The sequence below is a fragment of the Plecotus auritus genome, assembly GCF_963455305.1.
Source record: "Plecotus auritus genome assembly, chromosome: 5".
In the NCBI taxonomy this organism is placed as follows: Eukaryota; Metazoa; Chordata; class Mammalia; order Chiroptera; family Vespertilionidae; genus Plecotus; species Plecotus auritus.
The window spans coordinates 115,108,685-115,132,148 of record NC_137776.1 but is presented as its reverse complement, the minus strand read 5'-3'; the positions used below and the strand labels follow the sequence as shown (position 1 = coordinate 115,132,148).

The 23,464-nt window shown below is 40.8% G+C and overlaps 1 protein-coding gene across 5 annotated transcripts in view; it reads right to left on the bottom strand.

Moving 5' to 3' along the window:
• Positions 1–23,464, bottom strand: part of LINGO2 (leucine rich repeat and Ig domain containing 2) — a 1,294,764-nt gene that overhangs the window by 404,598 nt on the left and 866,702 nt on the right. For 4 of the 5 annotated variants that reach the window (XM_080667984.1, XM_080667985.1, XM_080667981.1 and 1 more), the window contains one exon: positions 7,865–7,897. The gene's annotated coding sequence lies outside the window, so the exon portion shown is untranslated. Of the gene's footprint in view, positions 1–7,864; positions 7,898–7,995; positions 8,032–23,464 lie in introns of those variants that run through there. The other variant, XM_080667986.1, reaches the window with a different exon arrangement.

Below are 23,464 nucleotides of genomic sequence, written 5' to 3'. Positions count from 1 at the left end.
CTCCAGGATCGATTTCTGAGACTTCTGTTCTATGTTCATTAGATGTCTTTGAGGTTGACATTGTTTTTGTGTAGATTGAAGCAGATGAACACTTCTAAAATATTGTATTAAACAATAATTAGAATGTGAGTGAGATATATGAGGCAATGCTTTCCATAAAGATATTGAAGGCTTGGGAAGTTTTGCTCTCTTTTGTAAGCTCAGCTTTTCTATAAAGAATGTAGATTCGCCCAAACCGGTTTGGCTCAGTGGATAGAGCATCAGCCCGTGGACTGAAGGTCCTAGGTTTGATTCTGGTCAAAGGCATATACCTTAGTTGTGGGCTTGATTCCCAGTAGGGGGTGTGCAGGAGGCAGCTGATCAATGTTTCTCTCTCATCAATGTTTCTAACTCTCTATTTCCCTTCCTCTCTGTAAAAATCAATTGTATATATATATATTAAAAAGAAGAATGTAGATTCCTGGATTTGGCTCCCAAGCCTAAGTAAGAACTGAAAGTGAAAGTAAGTTCAACGTTAAATGATGTGCTGTTTGAGTTTTTTTTGGTATAAACTGAAAACTTGTTTATAGATACTAATGCCTTATATATAGGTTCAGATTTATCTATGATTCTTTTTTATGCTATCCACACTGATATTTTTATTAAAATACTAGAAGCCTGGTGCACACATTCATGCACTGGTGGGGTCCCTCGGCCTGGCCTGTGGGGATTGGGCTGAAACCGGCTCTCCGACATCCCCTGAGAGGTCTCAGATTGTGAGAGGGTGGTTCTTGGATGACACACCCTGGAATTGGGCTCCCTCCTCTCTGGGTCTTGGGTGCGGGTGAAGCAGATTTGGGGCCTACAGTGCTCCAGCAGAAACCTAACCCAAAGCCGATTCCCTGAGAAATTGGGCTCCCTCCTCTACTGATTGGAGCATCTGCCCCTGGTGGTTGTTGCATGTCATAGCTACCAGGCGAATGGTGGGACAGTCGCTTAGGCTTTTATATATATAGATTATTCACATTAGGCAAAGATATACAATCATATATTATTTGAAAAGCCATTAGCACAATGATCAGCACTTAGTAAGTGCTAAGAAATGTTTCTTCTTTTCCAAACCCAGACCCTTCTCTGTCATGTGACCTGTGAAGTCTCCTGGCTCCATGCTTTTCGCCCAGATGTTCACTGTGTTCCAGCACTGCCTTTATCTCCTAGTAGGAGTTGCTTTTTAGTTAACAAAGCTCAAACAAGGAAATATTTGTTGTAATTATGTTCATTAGGTACAAAAATGTGAAGTATTTTGTGTGTTTGCTCTTTGGGTAAAGATAGGTATGATCCCTGGTGGTCCTATGAGTCACTGGGAGCAATACCACCCACTTCCCTTCTCTTCTTTCCTAAAATTGTAGTGACTCTAGCTCCCTGGGGGCAGTGAAATGCAGACTCCTTCTGAAGAGATGCTTGACATGATTAGAGGTTGATTAGAGGTTCTAGTCTCTGAGAGCAAAGGACATGTTGTAAGAGACTGACTAGACATAGGTCTTCTTTTTCTAAGAGTTTGGATTTGGTTCAGATGCTGCCTCTCTTTCTGAGTACCATCTACTGCTGTTTGCTTTACTCTTTCTCTATATTGCTTTCTAACTGGGGTACAAGGTAGGATGAATACCACAGTTCAAATGGCCCCCTGCTGCTGAGGCTGACATCAAGCACTCCTGGGGGGCCTCAGGAAATAGCGTCACTTAGTTCTCTTTAACGTCTAGGATGTGAAATCTGGCAAGGCACCTGCCATTTTCTACAACTCTCTAATCTTCCTCTTTATTAGCTGTCTGGCACCATCATCACACTGCCTGCTTGGTTTAAATCCTGCTCGCTCTTGTAATATAAAAAGACAAGAGAATGTCCCTGCAGATATAAACTTAGTCTCTCATACTGTAGATAGTTATTTTATTTTCAATGTAATTTTCCTTGGACAAAAATTCTTTTATATTTCCACAGGAAAAGAAACTATCTTTCTGCCTCCTAAGTAAATATTTTACATGACAATTGTCCAGATGTTCAAGATGCCTACTGAAGCTTTCTCTATTTAATGACTGATCCTTTAGATCTGTTGTTTAAGTGGCAAAGGCTATAGTGTATATTCTCACTCATTTATTTATTTTATTCATTCAAATAACATTTATTGGGTTCTTGCTGTGAATCATACACTCTGCTATGTACTGTAAATACCAAAAAGAAGAGGATGCTTTTATTTGAGAAAACAAGTAGGGAAGATAAACTCATAAACACATAAACTATAACACAACATGTTCAGTGTTATGATAGAAGGATGAGTCAGATGCCCTGGAAACACAAAGGGATTCCTGTCTAAGTTTGAATAGGGAATGGTGAGAAGATTTCACAAAGGAAGAAGAGATATTTGCGTTTCGCATAGTCAGTGTGTGTAAAGAGGAGGTAAGGGGTAGGGACATTCTTATGGAATGTGAAAAGCCTAGTGTAGCTGGAAAGAGGGAGATTGGCAGGGGAAGATCAAGACTGGAGTTTGGAGATGTCACTTGGGTCAGAATGTGAAAAAGCAATTGGAATTAACTGGAATTAATTGCCTAGGCATTGGAGGGCCAATAGAAATATGGCCTATAGAGCTGGATCTGAGCTACAGAGGCAGCCCTATCCTCCAACAGGATGTATAATGACACAAGGACCATGACCGGAAGGAAAATCTGCAACATCATATGAAACAAAACCAGCCACCTACACCCCTGTTCTAAAAGGCTTCCTGCTGGCCTGGGTGGGGGTTGAATATAGGGGTAGCAGGTGAGGAGAAGGAAGGCAGTTGGAGGACTTGGGAGAAAGCTCAGCTGGGGACTGGAGGGAGAAAGAAGATGAGGCCCTAGGCCAGGCCAGTGTGGCTCAGTGGTTGAGCATCGACTTATGAACCAGGAGGTTATAGTTCGATTCCCAGTCAGGGCACATCCCTGGATGGTGGGCTTGATCCAATCCCCAGTGTGGGGTGTGCAGGAGGCTGCTGATCAATGATTCTCTCTCATCATGTTTCTATCTCTCTCTCCCTCTCCCTCTCTAAAAAAAAAAAAAAAAAAAAAAAAAAAAAAAAAAAAGATAAAATGATGAGGCCCTAGAAGGTGAAGAGTGTTTAGGGTTTCTCCACCTATTTGGGGGTTTAAACTTCCTCTTCAGAGTTAAAAATATGAACAGAGATAGGAAGTGCAAAGCTCCCAGTTGTCATGGTTTGTTTGTCTGTTTCTCCCCTCTTCTTCTTCATGTGGGGAATTTACCTAGTGTGAGCTTAGTGCAGGAGGAGAAAGCAGGTGTGCTGAGCAGGGGATGTGTACAAGGCAGGGCCTGCCTGTGCTGGACGAGGACAGCACCAAATCCAGGGGAAAAGGGAGCCCTGACTCCGCCCTTCTGCAGGAGAGCGCGTTGTTTTCCAGGACGATGCTAGGACTCACTCTTGCTGCTATGGGGTGTTGACTTTTTCCACAGCGTTACATCTGTGGTCAGATTTGGATCAGAGTGTTATAATTCTACTGTTTCCATTCTCTTGCTGCTTAAAGCAGTCATAGCCTGTTGCTGTCCCATAATCACTGCAGCCACTACAGTAACATCTACACCTGCTTCCTAGTTGTTTCAGTGTATCTGGAGTTGAAACAGGACATGGCATCATCCCGTCTGCAGGAAAGGAGGACCTGGCATCACCTGGCTGACCGCCCAATGCGAGCATCTTCTCTATATGTCGCCCCTGCTATCTGGTCCTCAGCCTATGTTTGAAAGACGACAGTGGAAGAACTCACAGTTCTCCTGTGCCTTGGGACAGTTATGCTTTACAATAAAGTTCCTCTTTATTGAGCTGGGTATGTTTCCTTGAGCCTCTGGCTTCTCTTATCACTTGGACTATAGGCTTAATTACATCTATCTTCCACATGAGGCTGCTTCAGATACGTGAAACCAGCTCATACATTTCTCAGCTCCTCAAAGAGGGAAATGGAAGTGGATGGTGGAGGACTCACTGCTTTGTGTCAGACATTAAGCTGGGCTCATGCACCTAAAATAGCTCCTTTGTAAGGAAAATCAAAATCAAACTCAACAAATAAATAAACCAGAAAAAAATGAAAAAAAGAATAAATTATTTTCCCAAGTAAGTGGTAAGGCCAAGATTTGAACTGGAGTAAATTGCAAAAGTGTTTATATTAAAAATACATTTAAACTTAGCATTTATTTCTATCAAGGTAATATAGCTTCATAATTTAAAAAGCCAGGTATTGCTATAATAATATAGTAATAAGCTAATAATAATCATCTGACTCATCTCCCGATTCAACTAGAAGTGAATCCATTGCTCTGTCCACTATCTTGCTGCCTCTGCCCAACTCTTCCACCAAGAGCATAACTTTAAGTCCATCACCATCCTCATTACTGTACATGTATGCATGTAGACTATATATGGTGGGGACAAGATTTACTAACATTTCCACAATCAACCTTATTTTAAAATTTTTCTCATTGAAAAACCTGCAGAATGTGCCAAAATGATCATTGAAAGAGTTAAGTGAATATTGGAATTTCTCTTTAATTAATAATCATCTAACCTGAGCTGCTTTGTATGACACTCTACACAGAAGCAGGGCAAAATAGGTTGTGCATAGCCTTCCAAATGTGTGGTACTCAAATCTAAACACAACCCTCCCAGTGTGAAAATATTAAACAGCTCTGACATGGAAATAAGAGCTACATTCAATTTTCAAATACACAGGAAGGACTAAAGGAAATTAGATTTAGAATCCATAATAAGAGGAAAATTAGTTTTCTTATTTGTAACCTTTCTTCTTTACATAAAAAAAAATTGAACCCATTCATTCCAATATTTAACCTCTGGGCCCTCCTTGCTATCCACCCAAAGATAAATTTATATTTTCAATAGGCATTCTCTCTTCTCACCAGTCTCTCTAATGGTTTGCAAGTCATTAAGCCCAAGTAGTCCCAGCTAATTAAATTGTATAGAAGTTTCTTTTTGACCATCTCCCACTCACTCACATCATATAATATACAGATATGTAAGAACTAAGTTTGATTTTGATATATTATTTCTCCAATCCTGTAGCAGTGTCAGAAATAAACAAAAAAACAAACAAACAACCCAAAACCAAAAACAAAACCCAACCTTCATTTTGCTCTCAAGTCACCTTGAGAGATTTCTGGGTCTTGTACAAAGAATGTCAATGCAACTTGCTGAGCTGAAAGGGAAATAGGGGTTCAGTGTTCTTTACAAGGTTTAGAATCAAAATAAACTGCACACTATTTGTTTGGAACTTTATAAATCCTATATAATAAAGAGGTAATATGCAAATTGACCATCACACCATCACAAGATGGCGGTGCCCACAGAAGGGGCGAACCTGGCCGCTCCATGAGCCTGCCACCACAATCCCCTCAGCCATGCCGGGGGTCTTGGGTCCTCCTGCACCCCCCACTGACTGAGGCTCAGGCAAGCAGGGCAGGCCGAGGCGCAGGCAAGCCTCGGATGGCAGCTGCCCAGACGCCCAGGGCCGGCTGAGGCTTGTGCTGCCAGCAGTGGCAACAACTGAAGTGTGATGGGGACGTCGCCTTCCCCTGATTGCCGGTCACCTCCCGCCCCTGAGGGATCCCAGACTGTGAGAGGGGGCAGGCCAGACTGAGGGACCACCCCCTCCAGTACATGAATTTTCATGCACCGGGCCTCTAGTATGATAATAATACAAAGAAATAGTAGCCATGAGCTCTTCCCATAGGAACTCATGGTGCAGTTTGGGAAGTAAGAATACTTAAGAAGTGCTGAACAGAAGTGATAAATAACAAATTCATGCAACAGGATGATATAGAATGCAGTGGCTCCCACCTTTCCTGAAGGTTTCCTCTTGCCCACCGGTATGCAGCCTCGCCTCCATCTCTAGTCCTCATATCACCACGAACAAAGGGGCTCTGCCCACAAAGACACAGACAATTCTAGATTCTGTCTGAGTAGGATGGAAAGTTGGCACCAAGCCTCTCTGTCCACAGACTCCCTCCTTGTTACTCCTGATCCATTTTTACTCTTCTTAGTAATCACTCAAACCACTTATTTCCCTCACCTTGGTGATAGTAATCAAAATACTATATTCAGAAAAAAATTTAGATGCAGTTTTCTATGATGCAATGTCATAGTTTGATAGACAATTTGATGGAGATAGATTATCTATATTTTCACATGGAACAAAATCTTACCACATAATAGCTACCTGATAGTGAAGTATCAAAGAACAAGTCCATGAGAGAAGGATATTGCAGGGAAGATGTTACCTGCTTCTAACAACAATGCTTTACAATAACAGTAATAATAGCAAAGTAATAATAATGACAATTATCATTCATTGCTTTTCTATAATATGCCAAAGTTATTGGTAAATACTTCGTCTTATTCCCCAATGACCTTAAGAGGCAAGTCTTCTTATTTCTCTCCTTTTGCAACTGAGGAAATCAAAGATTGGAGATGTTAATATGCTGACCCAACAAACAAATACTAGATGGGTAAACAAGATTCAAATTTTGTCAATTTGATTCTAGAGCCTAACTACTCAGCCACTGTTCCCTGCTTCCCTGTAAGTGTTATAATCAAATAGATAGATGACTGAGATAATCTGGACTATTTTCGATTGGATTAGTAAAATTAAACTAGATTGGCAGACAAACACTGGAGTCCCTTCCCAATTATGACAGCTATATTTCTAAAAACACCTCTGGTAGCAGAATTTCCTGTTGAGGACTTCAATACTTTATTGTTTTTTAAAAAATGCATTGGAGAAAATCAAAGATAGTAAGAAAACTGAAAAAGCCTTTTTAAAGTAAGCATAATTATGACATTAGAATAAAAGAATAAAACAGCTCTCCCAATTAAAGCAGTATTTATTCACCTTAAGTTAGTATGAGTACTCTGTTCTTAATTTCCATTTAATAGCTCCCATAACACATTTGAGTCCACCCATGACATTCATTCAAGGAGCCATTTTATGTATGTCCAAAACGCTTTGCTTATTTTAAAATTTATAAAAATAACAAGCCTGTTCTTGATCAGAAAATCTTAAGATTGCTTAAAAGGTACAGGGAAAGAAGATCTGTGTGCTAGAATTCTGAGGAAGAGTAACTGATGTTATAGATTACTGTATCTAAATATACTACTACACTATGTGATCGTAATCTCTATATAGTAATATATACTACACAAAAGTGAAAAACATTACACCATTCATTATTATATAGAGAAGAGTCATTGCCTTATAATCACACTGATGATTTTCACTTTGCCTCAATTATTTGGGAGTAGACATAGCTGAACCCATATCAGCTGAGCAATGTTGTGGAAACACAGCTCATTTATCAGATACGGCAAGTTAAATTGAAGACCTGTGATAATTGGTGAAGGTTCATTTTCAGAGACAGCAAGAAGGGGTGGAAACAGGGGTGGGACAGGGAACATAGTAAAGGTCAGCCAAAAAAAAGTATGAAGAGATGGAAGTCAGATGATAGGGCCTTGCACACAGTATGTGTGCAATACATATGAACTGAAAAAAATATGAATGGTGGATGATGGAATGATGAATGAGTGATGGACGGAGTAAAATAATATTGAATATTCCCAACTTCACAGTTTTGCCACGGAGTAAATGAGGTATTCTAGTTGACAGCTATATTGCATTCTGTTATAATCATTGTTGTACTTTTCTACCCACGAGTGAAGAAAATAAAAACACAATGTCCTCTAACCATTGTCTGTGAAAAGCTAAGGGCATATTTGGCTCTGCTCCTTTCATACTCTGTTTCATATTAATGAGAAGCTTTAAAAATCATGAAAAGTACCAACCTTGAAAGCTGCCTTCCGTTTTGCTCATCTCACCTAAAGAAATGTAAAAAGACAGAAAGAAAAAGAAAATTTAAGTGAAAGCCAATTAAGGCAACACAGTTAAAAAACATTAAAATAAAAACCACACACACCTTTATCCATTTTCCCTTGACAAAGGAGACATTTAACTGTAGAGAGAAAAACACCCTGATGAAACATCACCCACTAAACTGTTTTTTCAAATATTTTGTGCTTTTTGTATTTTGTGATAGTATGCTTTTTAAAATTTATTGGGTGCACAGCCATTATGAATGACAATGAGTAGAGGTACAGAGAGGATGTTTAATAAAAATGATAAAACTAAATTAAACATAAAGAAAAATTATATAGGCAGCACTTAATCAACCCAGGGATATTTCCATCATGATAAGATTTTTCACTAATTTCAGACAAGAGTATTCTAAGAGGCTGCTATAATTTATTCTCAGGATCTGTCTACTCTTGAATGCTGATTAGAACACAAGCTTTTGCTTCTGCTCCCTCCTTGCTCCCCCAATTATCTGTTCTCCCTTACGGACAAAGTGATTATTGTCTTGTTTATAATAACTGTTCTACATTCCTTATGGAAATTGTAATTATGATGCTGAATATTCAAACAGCAAGCCACTTTTCTCAGGGAAATTGTAGTTATGATAATGCAGTATTTACCCAACCAATGTTTTCTAGCCATTGTTCTCTTTGAGGAATGAGGAGGTCAGAGGAAAACACTGAAATAAAACACCCTGTTGGGTACTCAGATATGTATTCTGGAAAAGCATAATAATAGCAGCTGATATTTGCTATACGTCAGGCACAACAATCAGGATGACATGTATATGACACACATACATAGTACCTACAGGTATGTATCAATTACATGTTTCTCACTTCATCTATACTAGTATACCACCTAAGGTAAGTCATATTATTATTCCAATTTTATGAGGCTCAGAAAAATTGAGTAATTTGCCTAATATCACACAGCTAGTAAATAATAGAGTCGAGGTTTAAACCCAGCTCTGTCTATGAGCTCATTGTTAAAAGCCTCTATTTAAATGCACTGGCTCCGTGCACACTTAGTGAGCTGATTCAACCACAATCTCTCTTTTCTGAAACTGGAGTGTTTTTTCAGTCCCTAAGCAGTGTGGTTTGCTCCTGGCAGAGAGATATTTGGCTGTGACCCTTGTTCCTAATGATGAAATTTCTACCATTACCTCTTGGAATGGAATAAAACCTCTGCTCAGAATGAAATTTGATGCAATTTGGCGTTACGCATTGTGATTAAAACTTTTTCATGACCTCTGATCCAAGGGTTCCACTTCTAGAAATTATGCTAGAAGTATAAGAGCATTCATTATAGCATTGTTTTAAATAGTGAAAGCCTATAGAAGTAGCCAAACATCCACCAAATACTTTATGGTACAATAGAAAGCTAAAGTTATTAAAAATCATGTGTTCATACTGTGTCCTAGGAAAACACCCATGAGACCATGACATTAAAATAGCATTCTGTGAAATAGTATGCAAAATATGAATCTGCTTTTTAAAAAATATGAATTATTATGTAAATATATCGAATTATTATGTAAATATATCTAGAAAAATATCTAGAAGAACAGATACCAAATACTTAATGTAGTGGCCCTGGCTGGTGGTCTCAATTGGTTGGGCATCATCCTGAGCACCAAAAGATTGGCAGTTTGGTTCCTGATCAGGGCATATGCCTGGATTTCCAATTGATCTCAGATAGGGGGTGTGCAGGAGGCAGTCAAGCAATGTTTTGCTCTTACATTGATGTTTTTCTCTTTCTTTCCCTCTCCTTTCCTCTCTCTCTCAAAAAAAATTCAATAAAAATATTTAAGAAAAAACAACACAAATACTTAAAGTAGTTATCTTTTTGTAATAGGTTGAGAAGAATACTTGTTCCCCAGGATAAATGAATACCCAATAGTCAAAATGTTTACAGTAAGCATGCTTTTTTTTGATAGGCAGAAAACAATTTTTTGAATATGTGAAAGAATCAAGGACACCCAAAAATAAACCCATGGATATTATGCTATTTAAAAAAAAAAAAAACAAACACATACAAATACAACCCAAGTCAACCACTGGGACCTATTATTAGGTGAGCCCCTAGGTAGGATGGGAAGGCATCTATCTCACCTGCCTGCCTTGCTTCCACTTTGTCAGATCTCTACACCCTGTCCTTTCCTCCTCAGCTCAGCAATGAGGGTTTAGAATGTTATTTTTAATATTATGAAGCCAGGATTGAGCATCTATAATGTACAAGTACTTTATTTACTTAAAAAAAATCCCATAACTCTGTAAGATAGGTATTTTCATTTTGATTTTATAAAAAAGAAAAATGAGCCTCAGTGGAGTAATTTTTTACACTAGCTTTCCAAGTTGGCCTGTGTTCCTTTAATTTGGCAAATTTACCAGTTTCATAAAGAAAAAGGAACTAAGATTTTAAAAAATCTCAGGAACTAAGAGCAAACAAAAAAAGAAATTAAAAAACGCAAGAACAAAAATGTATAAATTGGTGAATTTTAGTAGACTACTTTTAAACCACTGGCTTACCATCTTATGCAGTTTGAGAATCACTTATAGGATCTGTTCTTGGTCATCTCTCAGCTTCACTATGTTTCTAATACCCTCCCCAAGAAGTTCCATTTTCCCCCTACATATTTTGAAAGCTTTAGAAGAGCCCCCTTCACTCTTTCAGTAGGACCCAGCTATTTCATATATATATATCTGATGAGGCTGATGAGCTATCCAACCTGATGGGAACAGGAACCAATGCTGAGCCTCAGTTTCAGCACTATTTTGTGGGGAGATCAATCAGCCACTTGATGGACAGCTGATTGTGACATTGAACCTCTTCCACCTTAGAAGAACCAGTGATTCATTTTGACTAGAACTGGAACAGATTCCAAATAAGGGTTTGCTTATTTGCCTGCACAACCTTGTTCAGCATCTTGATCTGAAAGCCTACAGAGTGTTTGATTCATCTGGACACAATATGCATATTATCAGCTCAAACCACTGGAAATACCTTAGAATTCAGCACAATCATGAGATCCATTCATCCCAATACATACTACATGACCCCAAAGCTGCTGGTCTGGTAGATTGATGGAACAGCCTTTTAAAGGAACAGCTGAAGCCACAGCTGGTAGATGATACACTGCAATGATGGGGTGCCAGATAAAGTATGTGGTAAACACTCTAAATCAATGACCATATTCTAGTACTGCATCCCCAATTGATAGAATACATTGGTCTAGGAACCAAGGAAAGGAAGTCGGAGTGGTTGAACTTAGCATCATTCCCAGTGACTTAATTGAGGAATTTGTGCTACCTGTTCCCACAAATTTAGGCTTTGTGGATCTAGAAATCCTGGCTTTCAGAAGGAGAATACTTCCATAAGAGTACACAGTAGGAAGCTCATTAGACTTTAAGATGTGTCTTACATCCAATATCTTTGGGCTTCTTGTGCTAGGAGAGTGATAGCAGGGAGAGGAGTCATCATATTGGCTTGGGTAATTGAATGAACATTGGGAAGAGATAGGGCTGCTGTCACACAATGAGGGCAGGGAAGAACTTCTATTACCCAGGTGATTCCTGGGGTATCTCTCAGCATTTTCCCATCTACTTTTCAAAATATATTTTTATTGATTTCAGAGAGGAAGAGAGAGATAGAAACATCAATGATGATAATCACTGACTGGCTGCCTCCTGCACGCCCCACTGGGGATCGAGCCCACAACCCTGGCATGTGCCCTTACCAGGAATCGAACCGTGACCTCCTGGTTCATAAGTCGATGCTCAACCACTGGGCCATGCCCGCTGGGCCTCCAATCTATTTTTTTAGCAAATGGATAAATACAGAAGTCCTGGCCTAAGAAAGAAATGGTGCAGCGGATTTAAGGCTTATCAGTAATAGTCTGTGTCACCACACAAGGCAGGCCACATAGATCAATAGTGGTGCAGGCCAAGGATGAGGGAGTTCTAGAATAGGCAGTACAAGAGGCAAGACAATAGAGAAACAATAGGTATCAGTTGAGGCACTGAGACTAGCTGCACTGGCAGGCGGCTGTATTCCCATTGATCTTCCTCTCAGAGGTTTTGTCAGAAAAGGTGACCTACTAGAATCCTGAAGAAGCTGTGCCCAGCAGCCCAAAGTGTTGGCTTCCAATGGCTCCCAGCTGACTCCTCTGGGAGTTTTCCTCCTTCTACCAAAGAGAATTGCCTTCCCCAAGGGTATTCACCCTCCCACAGGCAGCTCATGTAGAATGACTGAGCAGTGTAGGGGTACAATGGCCAGACCTTCTTTTCTCTATTTGGGACACCTATAACCATACTGATCCCAAGCACACTCCCAACAAAGCTCCTGCATAAAAAATTCTATCTCAGAATCAGTTTCTCACAAAAATTGACCTAAAGCAAGATTACAAAATTCAGAAGTCATGAAGCTGAGAATTGAACACAGATATGAGTGACTCTGAGTCCACATCCTAGCCATCATATCTTCCTATCTCCCATAAAGAACAATTTATTCTAATTTTAAACATATTTTTGTCTAGGCATAAGCAGTCAATAATGATATGTTTAAGCCTGTAAGTCAGAAAACATTCTACAGTGTTATACAATATCTACAATTATATTGCCACTGGAAGATTAGACTAATGTATTTATACCTCTTGAAATACAAACTGATATAAATCAGTAGGCTTTAACTACACATACATAATAATTTATAATATTACATTAAAATATATGTCCTAAAATATATCTCAAAATTAATTTCAAGGTTAGTTTGACAACAATCTCTAATTATGCTAGCATATTTTCTAAGTACAAAATGATACTTTTAATCATGCCATTTTCTATGAAAAAAATTTAAGACCTCTCTGTTTCAGAAAACTTACAAGATTAGTTACGGAACAAGGACTTACATTTTCTACTGTAAATGTAAGAATTTTATCAGGCGTGAAATGCAGTCAGAACAATTTACAGCCCAATAAAATATTTCTTCAGGCAGTCTTTAGAATAAGAACATAGAAGTTACCTAAGTCCACACAATGTTGAGAGAATGCTGTTCGGATTTTACAACCAGTGAACAGTCAGCTAAGTGGTAACCACCTGTCTCTAGACTCTTGTCTGGAAATCATTGTACCTCTTCATTCTGTTCCTGAAGAAATTCTACATCCCCCGTTCCTTCGTTTTATTTACCAGCTCTTAACTCTGGGTCACATCATTATGCTTTTCTATTTAAACATATGTAACATCATTGGTTTAGTGATGTTATCCCACCACTATACTGAATTAAGGACTTCACGTGATAAATAAACACAGGGTGTTAGATAAAATTTCTCTGGCAGAAAACTAAGGTAAGAAAATTCCAATAAACATATCTAACCTGGACACACTGAGGCAAAAAATGGTTGCTACACATTGAGAAAGAGCTTACTAGCTTTAGTTTTATCTTTTACTTGTCAAAAGGTTATTTAAACCATTTGGGGAGGGAGGGCTTTTGAGAAATTCTTAAACATCAGATGGATGTAAAAGATTCCAACTGGTGGAAACTAGGACAGGACCTGCCTACAGAAGCTGCATTGTATGTCCCACGTAGAGACGTGGGTCAATAAAACAAAGCAAAAAGCATGGGAAACACTTCAAAAGAAGCACGAAGCTAATGGACAGGAGTACCCACCAAGACATAGGAGGCTTTCCACGGTGTAATCTACTCAGTAAGCTTTAAGGTACAGACTCTTCCAAACCACCAGAAAAACCTTCATGAGAACATTGTTCACCTCTGGGTAGAGTTGTACATCGTTCACCTCCAGAGGGATCAGGCTTCCTAAACTTATTCTGGGGTCATTTATTTTCCCTCAGCAGAGTTTATATGTAAACCCGTAAATTTCAGAAAGAATGCAACACAGGTTTACATCAGTTCATTCATCATTATAATTGGAGTTGTGAAAGCTACAAAAGGGGCCATGACCTACTCGCAAGGAGCTTGGACTTATAACACCAGTATTTTTGGCATCAGCAAATGGCTCCCCAGTTTCTAGTCAGTAATATTTTCAGATTCAAGAAAGAGAGTTAATTTTTGTACATGACACTCAGAACTGGTGTAGCCAAGTGACTGTCAGTACAGTAAGTTACTGGTATACTACATTTAACATTTCAATGGTACAGCTCAAAAAGCAGACCAACAAAAAGATAAAGACTGACATATACAGGCATGAGATTAACTTTGTGACACAAGGTTCTCTTCAGGATAGATCTTACCAGATGTTTACAAAATTTTATTTTGATGTATTTTTAAAGAATATTTTAAAATTAAATAACAGAGGGGTTGGGCAATGTCATAATTTTCAGGGTAAATTCTGAATAAACTGGTGTTGGCATAGAGCCAGAGTAATGGTTTGGAGATGAAAAGGCAGTTTATGAGGACTACTGAGGTGGTGCTTGCAAGAGAGTAAGTTCTGTGTTTGTTTGTTCTATGTCTGCTTGGTGAAATCCTATATTGATAGGACTGCTAGAGTAGCCTGTGCTAACTAATTCAAAATCATGCTTCCCTTCCACTTTGGGGAGCAGGGTGGTGTGGATAAAAAAGCACTGGATAATAAAGCAGGAGGCCAGGCTTAGTCTACTCTGTGGCTCCAACTGGTTATCTGTTTCTGGGCAGAATTTTCTCTTGACTTTAGTTACAAGTTAAATCTCAAAAGGAAAGTTAGGACAAAAGGAAGGGTGTACAAGTTGAGGTTGTCCAAATCAAGGACAGGTGACAGGTAAATCCAAGCCAATGTTCCTGAAGGGGAACCAGAAGGAATATTTGGGAAAATAAGACTTAAATTGAAATATAAAGGAGGAGAAATGGAATCATAAATATAAGACAGAATCAAATCAGGGAACATAGGGAACAGTGGGCCACGATAATATTATCTTTGGACAAGTGAGGAACATCCTGGAGATTATCTGGGATAGTAAGCAATGTAAAATTTGTGTTGACTGTTTAGGAATCCCATGGTTCATTCATTGTTTGGCCTGGCATCAAGACAGGCTACAAGCTCCATGCAAGAGAGGTGCGTCCCTTTTTTCATGATTGGGTGTCCAGTGCAGAGCATAGTAATGCGCACTTGGTAAGCAGTTAATAAATATGTTAGAATGAGTGAACGAGTGTATGCATGAACAGATAAAATAAAACAAATAAATGAGTGATGAACTAAAGGTAACATGATGTATTGGATGAAGATCATTATAGGCACTCTTACATTTAAACCAGTCCTTGATAACATCTTTTAAAATAAAATAAGACAGCAATATAATGAAAAATATGAGATTCTGCACTTGGCCCCCACCCTTTTACTCCCAAAACACAACTTAATATACAACAGTTTAGACAAGATTATAGAACTGAAGTAAAACTTATGAATCAACAGGAAATGTGCTGTGTCTCCCTCCACCACACACCAATTCTATCTTAGGTTTTATTATTACACCTGTAGTATATTCAGGAGAGGAGGAAATGATCCTGTTTTTACTTCACAGTTGCCATGTCAATATGGAGCATTGCTTTTTGTTTTGGATACCAGATTTTATGAGATCCACAAACAAATGGAACACAGTTTGGGAGAAAGGCTAAGTTAATATAAGGAATAGCTGAAGGAATTAACAATGATCAGAGGAAACATGCAGATTGTTTTAGAATAACTGAATAAATATACTACAATTTTAGCTAGAGAGATCTGAAGCAACATGAAGAAGAATCTTAAAAAATGTCTCAAAATGGCTTGTTTTGCTTTAAGACAAGAGCTGACAAACTACAGCCTGCCAAATCTAGCTACACTCCTTATGTTCTTTCTTTATTTATTGTTTATGTCTGCTTTCCTGCTACAATAGCAGAGTTGAGTAGTTGTGACAGAGACCATAAAGCCCACAAATATATTTACTATATGATCATTTCTAGAAAAAAATTGCTGACCCCACCCCTAAGAGAAAAACAAGCAACCATTCATTCATTTACTCATTCATTTAGCAAACATGTTTCAAGCATGGGCAATGTTTCTAAAATATATCAGGCACTGGCAATATAGAGATAAGACACATCTGTACCTTAGCCTAGGTATCAATTTCCCTGTCACAGACATAAACTAGATAACCTTTAACAGAGTATATTTTGTCCATGAAGCAAATTCTTGGACTCAATGATTTCAAGGTTTTCTTTTAACTGCAATATTATTATTATTAATTATTATTATTAGTTAATCCTCACTCAAGGATATTTTTTTTCTATTGGTTTTTAGAGAGAGTGGAAGGGAAGGGGAGAGACAGAGAGAGAGAAACATCAATGTGTAAGAGACACATCAATCATTTGCCTCCTGCATGTGTGTCTGCTGGAATCCAGCCTGCAACCGCAACCAAGGTACCTTCCCTTAACTGGAATCAAACCCGAGACCCTTCACTCTTCGGGCCGACACTCTAACCACTGAGGCAAACCAACTAGGGCAACTGCAAGATTCTCTAAAAGGGGAAAGGTCATGAAGGAAAAGGTCTTGAAACACTGGTGAATGGAAACAGATGGAGAAATAAGAGGTGGTTCCTTCAGTTATGGAGAAGTATCAAGGACTTTTATTCAAGGTGAGTGATCACTGAATAAAGACAAGTCAAGTTGAATAAGCATGTATGGTAGGAGTGAGGATGTATAGAGGAAGTATGTCTGAAAAGGCCAGAAGGATCATATTATGTGAGGTATTCTGTGTCAAGCTTAATATCTTTCCGCTTATGTCAGAAAAAAGAAATCTATGAAGTCTTTTTTAAGAGGGGAAGTATAAACAAAATGTAATTCTGGGAAGATCAATTTGACAGCTCTTTGTAAGATGGACTGGAGATGAAAGATGAAACAGTTGTAACCAGGCTTAAAATAAGGAGAGCATGAAACACTAAGGATTGAATGGGAAGAGAGAAACAGAAATGAATGTGTATTTTGCATGAATGAGACATGTTGTATCCACAGACGCAGGGTCTGTAGGAAGAATAGGGTTCAGGTGCTGGGTGTGACTAGGGCCTGCCCCTTTACTAGAGGGCCAAGGGCTTCCTTTATTCAGGGGCCAAAGAACATGGTAACTCCATTCTGATTTTATAAAAATGTATCTTTATTGTTGAAAGTATTATAGATGTCCCCTTCTTCCTTCCCTCCCAATTGCCCCCTCCATCCCACTCCAGACCCCTCCCCAGGCCTTCCCCACACTATTATCTCTCTGTGGGCTATGCATATATGCTTATAAGTTCATTTGAGTCAATACCCAAGGTGTCCTTCAGAACAGGATCCTGACAGTGATTATAGCTCTGCAGGGTGGTGTTTGGACTCTCAGAGTGGGAGCAACCAATTCTCTCAGGGTCCCAGTTAAATAACTGGGGCCAGAAAAATTCCAGGCCCCATTGATTGGTGTTAATGCTCTATGCAATTAGGAGCTGGTTGTGGCTATGCATGCAGGTGGCAGATCTCAGGGAACACAGGCACTGACAAGGGAATAATTATAACTATTTTAATTATAACTATTTTTTTGTGGGAAATTCAATTATGTCCTTTGCAATTTGGGCTGGAGTATACCTGCATATAAATCAAATATATAAGACTAGTGGCCCGGTGCACAAAATTCGTGCACATTAAAAGGAAATTAATTAGAGGAAATATTTTAATATTGCTATTTGCCCTTTATCTGTAATAGAAGTGTCAGAAATAAAAGGAAATTAGTAAAATGTATATGAAAATAATATATAAATTTATTAATAAACCGGGCAGGGATGCACGCAGGCAGCATCACATCCCAGGTCAGGGACACAGCCAGGCAGCATCATGTCAGCGCTGGGCAGGACGTATACAGGCAGCATCATGTTAGCATTGAGCAGGCCTGTGCCTGCCTCCGCCAAGAGCCACCCCTGGGCCAGGCAGCACGGCAGGCCTGCGTGTGCCTCCACTAGGGGCCACCTCTGCTGGGGGCCACCCTTGGGCTGGGTGGCCTCTGGGCTGGGCAGCGCAGAGGGCCTGCGTGCACCTCCGCTGGGGCTGCCTCCACCGGGGGCCACCTCTGGGCTGGGCAGCCTCCAGGCTTAGCCGCACAGGGGCTGCCTCTGCCAGGGGCTGCCCCCAGGCCAGGCAGCCTCCAGGCTGGGTCGCGCAGGGGTCACCTCTGCCGGGGCCACCCCGGGCTGGGCCACGCGGAGGCCCTCCTGGTGATGGCAGTTCCCACTCACTCCCTCCTGCTGTGCATGCCTCCTGCTGAGCGGTTGTGACGTTATGGGATCCAGGACAATTTGCATATTCCTCTATTATTACATAGGATGATAGTTATGTCTGAGTGGGCACCATCAAGAAGAAAAATGGCAACAATATTTTCAAAGAAGATCAGCTATTCATAAAGTCCCTCACTATTCTTATATGATAAATGTTGCTTTAAAATGTAATATTCCCTCTCTGCCCATCATCTATCTGATTGTGTCTAATGGAGGTATTTAGCTTGGAGAAAGTGGGTCATGTATTGACAAATGAGGAAATCACCCAGTTGGCAATGTGTTTACTTCTAACCTAATCATCCTATTGTACACAGAAGAAGCTCAAAGCTGCATATTTTGGGAAGATTTTTGTCCAAATCATTAGAATGCTGCCTCTTGGGTCAATAGGCTCAGGCCATCACTTAAATTTTTTTATCTTTAATTTTTCTTTTTTCTGTTTATACAACTGTCTGTACACTTTTAATGTGCAGAGTGAGACTCACACAGTAAATACATTGCAGTGGATGAAGAAGTTTGTGATTCATATGTACCAACATTACTACTTATTCACAGGAAAATCAGTTTCCTTATCTATAAAATTGGGATAATTATACCTACCTCAAGTTTCGTTTTGAGAATCAGTAAGATACTACACAGATAGTGCCTAACAATTATTAAACATACAATTAATACCTGTTCCACTTCTTCTTTGATATTGTTTCTGGTTATTAAGCTATATCAGCTAGTTGCATTATCACCTGTGACATTTGAAATATGAAAGCATTATTGCAACATCTCCAATGTCTAGCATTCAGATAAAGGTTTGTGCGTACTGAGTGATTCACATGGAAAGATTCACATGAAAAAACTCAGTGGATATGTCCTTGAGAAACAATCATATCAATAAATCATAAATTAAATGAGTTTAGTTAACCACCTACAACACACTCTGGATCATTAATAGGTATTCATTTATATTACAGACAAAAATGATATCCACTGGGAGAGTTCGCTGACTACCAAATAAATACATTTTCCATTTTCTATATTATACATCAGCAACATTTAGAGCACAGCCCTGAATCTCATGGGGCTCATTCACATGCAGCCTACAACTCTTTAATGCCTAAAACCTCATATAGGAACATGACAATTAAGCTCTGCAGGCCACACTGCACATTTCAATGAAAAGCACTAATACATAGTGGTTACTTGCTCTCTTTTTAGAAAGCAATGACATAGCTCTTCAACTTCTGTGTGATCTTTGATAAGTTATTTGATTCCTGTGCCTCATTTTCCTGATCTGTAAAATGGGGATGGTAATAAAGAATATCTACCTCACTGGGCTATTATGAGGATTAATTGAGAAACTGCAATTAAAGCACTTGATACATTGAAGTCACCAAATAAATACTATCATGATTTTTCACACCATTTCCCAAACAAGAACTGTGACATACATGATGATTAGAACAGAAAGAACAACAACAAAAAATAGGAATCCCACAGCAAAAGCTGATAGATTTTTTAGGTGGGGTTTTCCACTCTTTCTTAAGCCAATCCAGACCCAAGCCTTGGTGAATCCTGCATTTGTGCCTCATCTACACTAATAAAAGAGACACATTCAAATTGACTGTCCCTCTGCTACACCCACCAGCCAATCAGGAGTGAGTATGCAAATTAGCAGGACAAAGATGGCAGAGGCCATGGAGCTAGCCAGAGCGTGTGGGCAGCGGGCAGCACGCAGAACTGTGGGGTGGGGTGGGATGCCCTCCCGCCTGCTCGGGGTCTGGGGATGCCGGCCATGTTGCCTGGGTGAACAGGCCTGGGCAGAGATCCCCAGGGGGCTGAGCTGGGGATCACGATCTGCAAGGAAGCGAATGAGGCCTGGGCAGAGGCAGAGCCACCCCGGGGATCGCGATCTGTGGGGTGGCGAAAGAGGCCAGGGATGCCCAAAACGCCCACCCACCCTCCATGTACCAGGGGCAATGCAGTGGGAGTCCTCAGGACCCGCCCGCTTCGAGCCTGTGGCCAGCATATCCCCACGCTGGTGCCGAGTGGCTGGGTCCAGGGATGCCACTGGAGTGTCATCCTGTCAGCCTGGAGGTCGCTGGAGTTGGTAGTCTTCTTGGTTTGTGCAGCCCCCTGACTGAAAGCAAAAACCAAGAGCAAGGGGAGCACCAGCAATCCTGGGAATCATAGTTCTGGTGGCTGCCCCTAGACAGCAAGCAGAAGCCCAGAGCACAGGGAGCACCAGGAATGCTGGGAATCATAGTTCTGGTGGCAGAGGAGTTGAGAGATGTCTTAGACACTAGAGCAAAGTGAGCCTGGAGCAAGTTACTGTTGCGGTGAGGGATGGAGGGAAAACAAAGGTAACACACATAACTAAAGTCACAGTGTTGAGGAAAAAATTAAAGGGAAGATATCTTGCAACTTCTAGCAAATCTCCACCAATGGAGCAAACAAACAAACAAAAAGAAAGACCTCTATTATTCTGTGAGCACCAAACCAAACTGGGTTGGCGTCTGACAATTTGCTCATATGATTGCAAACACAGACAGAAACTCCCAGATTGAAGAGGGCTCCCCTGAGGGCTCCCAGATTGGAGAGGGTGCAGGTTGGGCTAAGGGACCACCCCCCGGTGAATCTTCGTGCACTGGGCCCCTAGTCCTATATAATAAAAGGCTAATATACAAATCGACCAAACAGCAGAACGACCAGTCACTATGACACACACTGACCACCAGAGGGCAGATGCTCAATGCAGAAGCTGCCCCCTGGTGGTCATTGCGCTTCCACAGGGGGAGCGTCACTCAGCCAGAAGCTGGGCTCACAGCTGGCGAGTGCAGCAGCAGTGTGGGGAGCCTCTCCCGCCTCCGCAGCAGTCAGACATCCCCCGAGGGCTCCCGAACTGCAAGAGGGTGCAAGCCGGGCTGAGGAACACCCTCCCTCCCGAGTGCACAAATTTCATGCACCGGGCCTCTAGTAACCTATAAAATGAAGGCTGTTCACACTGCATGTATTTGAGGCCTTCTGTGGGTGACCTCTGACCTCTGCCCACCTTGCAGGCAGCATTCACCCTTTCATTTCCAGGGAAACACTATAGATACCTTTTTTTTGCACAGTATCCTGGATTTTTGCTCTGCCTCTTGTCTCCGTATATAGCCCCTTCTCCACCTGAAATGCCTTCTCCCTTCCTTAATCTTCCATAAATGGCCATATGCCAAGGAAAGGTTTAAGAAATGAAGTCTGTGGACTTGTTGGAAGAAGGTCACCCAAAAAGGCCAACAAGTTCGAGGCAGTGGAGGCTAATGGGGAGGCCTGTGGATTCTGAGAGCAGGAAGTCCAGCTCCTCAAGGGATCCACATCTGGGAAGGAAGCACACTCTATAGGAAATCTCCTAGGGCACAAAGCCATTAACACAGGCAGGAATTTGGAGGTGGTGAAAAAATGAGGGGTGTCACCTCCAAGCTCCAACCACTAAATTGATGTTGAATGTTGACTTATGCTAATGACACTTAGTAATGTAATTCTTTGTAAGAGCATCTGTACTATATTTCAGATATTCCCAAAGGTGCTTAGAGAGAGAGAGAGAGAGAATAAGTCAATCAGATAATATTGTGTGAAATTAATTAAATGGGGACTTTAATATAAGGAAGCTCTGAATTGGAAAATATATCTGTTTTATGTAAGCATTTTCATCCACTTCAATTGTAGTGTTTAGTTTTGCCAAAAATTCTTGCAGTAAAAGAATTTGAAGTAGAAAACCTATGATCTTATGCTGATGCATAAAATAAGGTTATAAAGCTTGAGGGAAAAATTAAACCTATGAAAGCCCTTTTATATGTTTTCATATTCACTACAATAAAATAGTATATAATATAACATATGTGGAAATTTACAAATATTATATTAGTGATAACAAATATTATACTACTGATTTCTATTATAAACTTAAAGGAAAGCTGTACTTCGATAATTAGTAATTTTTCAAAAGGTAATAAGCAAACCCACTCTCAAAACACAAACTAGGAATTGATGATATGCTCCTCCTCAACCCAACATATGAATCTATTTCTTCACACAACCAGCATTCGGAATTCCGCATTTATTATTTCCTTCCCTTTCCACTTTATACAGCCTTATTGCATCAGTAAGCATTCATACAAAATGTATATATTTGCGTGTGTGTGTATGATATTTTTAACTTTGAAAAAGTAATCATGTTGTAATCACTGGGGCTCTTTTTTTCTAGCTAGCATTTTATTAATGTTACGAGGGGCCCAGTGCATGAATTTGTGCACCTTGAATGGAACTGTGGGTTGCAAGGCTGCAGTGGGCACAGGGGCCTGTCTCGGCCCGTCCTCCATGCCCCCACTCAGCCCCTCCTACCATGGCCCCTGTCCCCTGTCTGCTGGCAGCCCCGCTCCTGCCAACCCCACTCCCACATGCTGACAGTGCTGGCCCCACTTGCACCCGCTGATGGTGCAGAGCAATCGGGGCCGGCACCAGTAGTGGGTGCGAGTGGGGCTGGTGCGGTCAGTGGGTGCCAGTGGCAGCTGCTGCCCTGATCACCCCCTCAGGCACAGGGGGAGGTGGAGAAGCCCTCAGGGGCGATTGGGGCCGGCAGCCACTGCTCGCACCTGCTGACGACGTCGTGTGATCGGGAGTGGTGCTGGGTGCTGGCAGTGGGTGTGAGTGGTGGTTCTGGCACCAGATGCAGGTGCACATGGGGCTGGTGCCGGCAGTGGGTGTGAGCGGCGGCTCTGGTGCCGGCAGCAGGTGCGAGTGCGGCTGTCTCTAGCTATGGGTGTGAGAGGCTGCTGCCAACCCCAATCGCCCCTCAGGAGCAAGGGGAGGTGGAGAAGCCCTCAGGGGTGATCGGGGCCAGCAGTGGGTGCAAGCACCGGACAGAACTGTGGAGGCAGGAGCAAAGAATTTTCAGTAACCAGCAGGTTATGACAGTGACCGGTGCTATGCCTTGCTCTGGTGCCCTAGCTCACCTGCTCCACAATCCCACTACGGCCAATGCCTGCCATGTTCTGCGTGCACCCCCCTGGTTGTCAGTGCACATCATAGCAACTGGTTGTTCGGTTGTTCCGCTGTTTGGTCTATTTGCTTATTAGCTTTTTATTATATAGGATTGATATATCTACTTCTACATTTTTTATTTATTTCAATTCTATATTATTTTTATACTTTTAAGAATAATCCTCTCTCTTATGTTTTCCACTATTTTTTCCATTTTTTTTTATAACAAACACTTTGGCACACAGCACATTCATTCAATTCCACTCT